Source organism: Orcinus orca, chromosome 14 (genome assembly GCF_937001465.1).
Source record: "Orcinus orca chromosome 14, mOrcOrc1.1, whole genome shotgun sequence".
Lineage (NCBI taxonomy): Eukaryota > Metazoa > Chordata > Mammalia > Artiodactyla > Delphinidae > Orcinus > Orcinus orca.
The window spans coordinates 4,320,116-4,327,096 of NC_064572.1; the positions used below are offsets into that span (position 1 = coordinate 4,320,116).

Here is a 6,981-nt window from a genome sequence, read left to right on the forward strand (position 1 = left end):
CATGTTCCTCTTCTGGCACTGTTGCTGGATCTCCTTCCTCCTTAAGTCAAGGGAAAGAGCTTGGTTTCTCTGGGCCTGTGAGTGGGGAAGTGTAGGAGGAGACGAGCGGCCTAGAGTCCAGTCTATTCTGCATCCTGTGGGCCCATGACTCTGGTGGGTGGAAGCAGAGGGGGTAACGGGACAGTGAGGCTCTTTGTCTGCTTAGTGGCTCGGGATTTAGGGCACATTCAATTGGAGGCTGAACCTAGTGGAGCATGTTGGTCAGCAAGCAATTACTGCATGTGTAGGAACTGAACCAGTTCACCAAGCTCTCTCAAAACTAATAAACACTCTTACTTCTGGCAACAGGGGAAGGGCAGACGATGTTCCAGGAAACTCCTCTTTAACCTCCTGGGAACATTCTGACAGGGTCTTTGAAGATACAACAAATGTCTGCTTTGGTTAAGAAGACATTGGGTGATTTGAAGGTACATTCTGGTAATGTAGAAAACTACAGTACTTCAAAATTAAAATCCTATTTTATGATTTAGAATCTACTGTACTTAGATGACTGACTGATAAATTGTTTAATGAAGCATTGGTAAAAATAAAAGCTGAGAGCTACAGAGTATTTTTTGTTTGTTTTTGGGTTTTTTTTGCATTACCTGGGCCTCTCACTTTTGGGGCCTCTCTGGTTGCGGAGCACAGGATACGGAGGCGCAGGCTCAGCGGCCATGGCTCACGGGCCCAGCCGCTCTGCAGCATGTGCGATCTTCCCGGACCGGAGTACAAACCCGTATCCCCTGCATCGGCAGGCAGACTCTCAACCACTGCGTCCCCAGGGAAGCATGAGAGCTAAAGAGTTTTAACATTACTTTCTATTTTCATAAATTTTACATTATAGTCTAAAACTGTGGCATGCTTACCTATTTGTCCATCTATCTCTCCTTCTCCCTCTCTCCGTAGTGTTAAGATGTTCGTCACTATTTGGTAGGTGCCAATTCTTCTGCAACACGCACACTTCATTGTGTAGGAGAAGTGCTAACGTTTGTTCACAGGAGTGTAAGTGAGGAGGTGATGCGTGGGCGGGCTGGGCCACTGCAATGTGGTGAAAGAAGGACAGGCATTGTCCACGGGGGCTGGCCCCTGGACCCAAGGCTCCTGCTTTTATCCAGACATCTGGGGCGCCGTGATTCACTCTTGACCCAGTAAACAAGGAGCCTAGAATATCTCTGTGAGCAGCCCTGGCCAGGAGCCCTTCACATACTTCTCTCCATTTACATCGTGGACATGGAGTTCTCTCAAAGATCTTCAAAGTTCTCAGTTCTTCTGATTTCTATAGTCTTTGCTTTTCTTCTTGCCAAGGATGTCACTAACTAAATTAGCCTAAGTATGATTAATATGAACATATAGTGTTGATATATTAAAATAATATTAGTATATCATATTTAACATTTTATTTACATTATATGTACATTTATTTATATAGTATTATTTTATTATAGTAAATTAAATTAATAAATATAAATAAGCTATTAATATGAATATATATTACACCTGCGACTCAGGATTTGCCTCCTGGGTGCTCAGCTCTGCCCACTGAGCCAGACTGCCTGAAAAAATGAAGACTTCAGGGCAAAGTGAAATGTGAGGGGGAGGTGGGCAGAGAAGACCCAACCTGCAGTCACAGTGAAGAATGAGGTGTGTTCTCAAGACCAGCTTGAAGCGCACATTCTTAGTGAGGGGAGTGGATGCAAACACTGTCGCCCGCCCCCTGTGCCCCATCTGGAGTGGAGAGGGGAGGAAGCCTCCTCCAGGTATTTCTTCACCGGCTCCTCCCACCGGACCCCCTCTCCCCCCCAGTCTCTGCCGTGACACTTGTTTTTTGACACCTGGAGGTGAATTTAACCCTCCCCCACTGTTCTCCTCCCTCCTGTCTCTCTTTTCTTTCCCTTCATTGAGGCTCTCAGGCTTGCTATCAGGTTGGCTGGGGGCCACAGCCAGTCGTAGGCACCTTCCCTGCAGCCAGTGAGCTGGCCTTGCCAATCTTCCTCCTTTTAGAGCTGTGATAACTGGGTACCTGCTGTCACTGGAGACTTTCCCTGCTGTTATTCTCCCCTCGCCAGGTGGTCTGATGTGCAGGACAACTAAAGGCGACTCTGACTTTCCCCGGGTGTGCATGGTAGCACCTATTGTAGTTTGCTAAGGCTAGCCACCTAAGCAGAGGTTGTGCATTGTTTTAAGATATAGCCCAAAAATACAATAAGAAAAAAACTCCCCTGATAAAATTGGCGTGACTAAATATATTCAGAACTTCATTGAGCCTATTCTCATACACTCAATTTACTACAGCTTTAGAGGTTTCTAATTTCTACTCAGATTTGCAAAGATTGGTCACTGGGAAATTTATTAGCTGTCATTGTATTGCAGATGGCAGAGTAAAAAGGGACTAGAGGTAGAACCACCTGCAAAATACCTAATATGGTCAAAAGTGTCCGAATACTTTTAAAATGTTATTGATTAACCATCCAGACAAATGAGAAATGCCAGAGAAAAGTCAGATAGAGACATGTATTCATTCAGCCAAAAAGATGAACGAAGTGAGAGGTGAGGTGAGGAAGCTGGCCGAGTGTGGGCGGTGGGACCTGGCAGCTGTGGCGGCAGCTCTACCACGTCCTTCACGGGGCTGCTCTCTCAGCCCCCCAGACGGGCAGCTTTTCTTGGTAAACTCAGTGTAAGGATATCAGCCATTCATCAGGCACTTCTTTGGCTTCACACGTGAGCAGGACCCTTGTAGCTGCAAGGTTTACAAATTAAATCCTCTGCAGTGGCTACTCTGTGTTCTGTGCTCTCCTCAACTGAGGCTGCTTCTGGTGTCTATCACAGAACCTATAACACGTCCTGAGTGTCCAGGCTTACAGAGGTGCTGCTTGAGACTGGGCTGTGACATTTCCATGTCTGGCATGTAGCAGGCATTGAATGAATATTTATTGGGGACAAGGAGGTTCAACTACACAGGCATCTATTCCTAAGCTGCTTCACACAGCTTGTGACTGCAGCTGAGCTCCAGAGACCTCACTGCCTGTGGTGGGGGCTAAAGCTCTCACAGCTTGTTTCATCTGCATGTTGCTTTCCCCCTGATAATATGATCCTTTTAGCTTCTCCTCCTAGAGTTTTGCATAGACCAAGTGAGAAATATCAAAGTTGTTCCAGTCTTGTGTCAGGCTTTTAAAGCTCAACTACACTGAAAGCTCATGAGAGGTACAGTATCACGTGGGGGTGACTTTCAACAAGAGTTGTCACAGTGGTACTAACCTCAACAAGTCTATCCACTTTTTGTATAGAGGTTTTAGTCCAATACTCTGCTCAAAAAGTTCAGAAGGCACATTTTGTGATATTTAAGCCCTTTGCTCTTGCTCTAGGGCAAGATTTCTCAACCTGGGGATTAACGACATTCTGAGCTGGATAACTTTTCGCTGTGGGAGCTGTCCCGTGAGTTCTGTGATGTTGAGCAGCAGCCCTGGCCTCTACCCACTAGCATCTCCTCAGGCGTGACAACCCAGAATGTCTCCGGTTACATCCACTAGTCCTCTGGGGATAGGGGATTGAGGAAAAATTCCTCCAGCTGAAAATTTTTTCTCAAGTGGCACCAGTAGATTGCAAGGAGAACCAAAACGACAACAAGAAAAACAACAACAACAAATGACTCACCAAGACTTGCCCAGTGATGGAATTATGAAAAACTAAAGAATAGGCTTTCCTTGTGTAGTATCTTCAGGCTATTTTTGGATACTTCTGTGCAGAGCTGACTCGAAGTCCTCCATCCCTTAGTGGTATTTGGCCCAAGGCCCCAAGATGCCTTTACCTAAAGTGTGTTTAATGTCACGTTTGTTTAATATATTCCCCCAGATGTGCCCCTCTGTGTGCCTGCATCAACAGCGTGTATCTACTTAGATTATACAATGTGAGAAAATAGAATCCTCATTATTTCAATAGCCTCCAGGGTAACAACGCACAATGAACCTAAACTAATTTTACTGATAATAGTGAGACTTTGCTACCAGAATATGTAGTAAATATTAGGAAACAATCTATTTTACAGTAATAATTCAAAATGAAGTTAAAGAAATTTAATCATCATGACTGTTTACCACCAGAATCAGGTAGTGTAGCATGTTAGGTGGTGCAGCAGGGTGAAGATGACAAGACAAATATCTCTAACGTGTTCCTCACTTATTCATGTCTAATATATGGGGCACCACTCAGGGTGCACACAGATGTGCCACCCACACCTCTGGCCCAGAAAACACTCACTGCCCAGCTGCTGGAGTGCCATCAACAGGCAACTTCCAGCCAAGATCCCCTCAGGCAGCCTCGCCCATGCATGGGACCCTCTCAGGGCTGCCACACCCAATGGTCAAGTGCAGAGGGGCACTTACAACACCTGTGATGGCCACATATGCTTCAGAGGCCCCATGGGCTGAGCCAAGGCTTCCTCGGGGCCGGACACCTGCTCAACTATGCCATCTGGCCAATCCTGCTCCCTCTCTGCCCTGTCACAGAGGTTGACACCTAAGTTGCATTCTGCTTGCCAAAATCCATGTTGTTAACATTCCCTTCCAGAGAAACTGACTTGTGACAGGGGGAAAGCAGTGATGAGGGGGAATTGGGAGCTAGACTGCTCCACAGTTCTAAGTAGCAAGGACCCCTCCACGGGCTAGGTGGGGCACCCATAGTGTCTGGAATAGGCGATGGTCCAGGTGTGCAAACTCTCACAGGTGACAGGGTAGTAATTGCTAGTCACCATCGAAACAAGAAGAGGAGCTTCCCGGTAGAAAGAAAGCAGAAAAAGCTGAACCCCCCACCCAGACCCAGGATTTTGATAAAGATATTTTCACATATTGAGGTATGGGGACGTCGTCTGGCTTATACAGGAGTTAACTTGAGTGTTATGCATACTAGAATAGCCTGCGTGTGGCCTATCAAACATACATTGTGCTTCTGCTTTAATTATTAAAGAAAAGAGTGCATTGCCCAGAAGTAAAGAATGTCCATGTTAAAAATAAAGATGAAATGCCTCCCTTCTTGGGACGCCAATGCTGAAGCTCCTTCAATAATAAGCCTCACTTCCCAAGTGCCAAGGCCATGCTGACTCTCTGTGTATGAGCTGATCTGTTTTTTGTTTGTTTGTTTTGTTTTTGTTTTTTCCCTGAAACCTTAAAGGAAAGTATCCCTCACTTGTTTAATGTTCTTTGTTCTGACAATACATAAAACTTTGCTGAAAACCATGCTTACCTGGGACAGTTCATCAGAGCTATCTTAGGGGTTGTCTTCCAGGCTATAGTCCACAGTTTGGCTCAAATCAGATGCTTTTCTATTCCTATTATAGATTGTTTATTGATTATTTTCATCAACAATTTATTAGTTAAAGTAGCCAGGCTCCAAGTCCCAGACGAGCTTAGTCAGCCACTCACCAGAGGTCTGCTAGCCCGTGGGACATTAGCGCCGTGAGAGAGACCCTAACTTTGTAGTGGAATTCAGGAGGATGCCCCTGAGCATTGAAGCGCACACTCTTCTGATCCCTGTGAGCCTGCAGAAATGGCCAACCGTCCCTGTGTAGACCAGGTGCCGCCCCTCCATCCTGTTCTTGCAACGAGAATGAGTGCCTTGTCCCTTCTTACTGCTCAACTTCCACCCTTTCAGCTACCAGCCCTAGAGAAAAATTGGTAACCCCAAAGAACACCCCAAATTGCCTCAGTGCTCATATGAATAGTTGGAGGAAGTAGTTGAAGGAGCAGAAGGAGTGAGATTTCCCCAGAGCTGGAAAAGTGCGGCCAGATGCATCACCTGTGAGTAATGACCCCAGCTGCCACCATCCCTTTTGCCTTCCAGGTGTAGGGGGTCTGCGGTATCCTTGCTAAGTCTATTTTTCACCATTCCCGGCCCTTCCCTATCATCACCCTTCACCTTGAAACATGTTCAAGAAATTTGATTAAAAAGAAAATGTGTTCAGCTACATCCAGTGGAAAACCTGCTATTATGGGTATTAAGAACAAGTAGAACCATTCCCAGGCATTGAACCATGGCTTCATCCAATCGTGCCTAAGAAGGAACCAGTTAAAAGAGTGGTATGCTGTGAACAGAAAGAAATCTTTACAGTGACTGGAGAGTTATTCTATTTAGAAAAAGAGAGGGTCTTTTTATCCAACCCCAAGGTTATTCCACACAGAAAGAGATAAAAAAAGACCCTTTTTCCACACCAACAGGTGGATAAAGGAGCCATCAAATTTGTACTCAAAGGAGTTATATCACGTGTCTACACTTAGCTTCTCGAGGAGCTAAGCTTTGCTCCGCTGCCGCAGATAGCATTGTTGCAATTGAGGCAGAAGTAAAACAGCTTGCTCTGGGTGCTGCAGTCGTGAAGATGTCTGCAGATGATGCTGAGAAACTCAACACAGCAACAGGCATTGAAACATGTATTATATAAAAGGTGGGCTGTGGCACGTAAAAGCATATAAGTAAGTCTCAGATGGAATACACTTGGGCTCCACATGGATGTGGTGCAATATCTGTGTTTGTGTGTGTGTGTGACAGCATGACTACAACGCCCCTGTGATTATGCTGAATAAATTCTACACATGCAGAAAAGAGAACCCAACAAACAACTGTTGCCGCCTTGCTCGGAAAGAGTGCAGACCAGCTGCCCCTGTGTCCTCTCCTGGCCATCAGGCTATAACTCTCCCAAAAGAGCTTTATGACCCAGCCAGTGTGCTGGTGGGACTGCGAGAAGACAAACGGGACTGAATTCTCAGTGTGTCACCTGAGGTGCCCTCATGTGAGCGTCTGGACAGGACCGAGCATAGAAGAGTCAAGTGTAGGGGCACTGAACTGGCTGGAGGGTTTTTCTGTCGACATCCCTGCGGAGTCAGAGCCCCTCTCAGCCCTTCATGGTGGAGAAGGGAGACGATAAGACGCCTCGGCCCCTACACAGGGACAGGCAGC

General features: G+C 46.1%; 1 pseudogene; it reads left to right on the top strand.

Annotated features, from left to right (window-relative positions):
* Positions 1–5,954: 5,954 nt before the first annotated feature.
* On the top strand, positions 5,955–6,501 carry LOC125961028 (malignant T-cell-amplified sequence 1-like; annotated as a pseudogene).
* Positions 6,502–6,981: the final 480 nt, after the last annotated feature.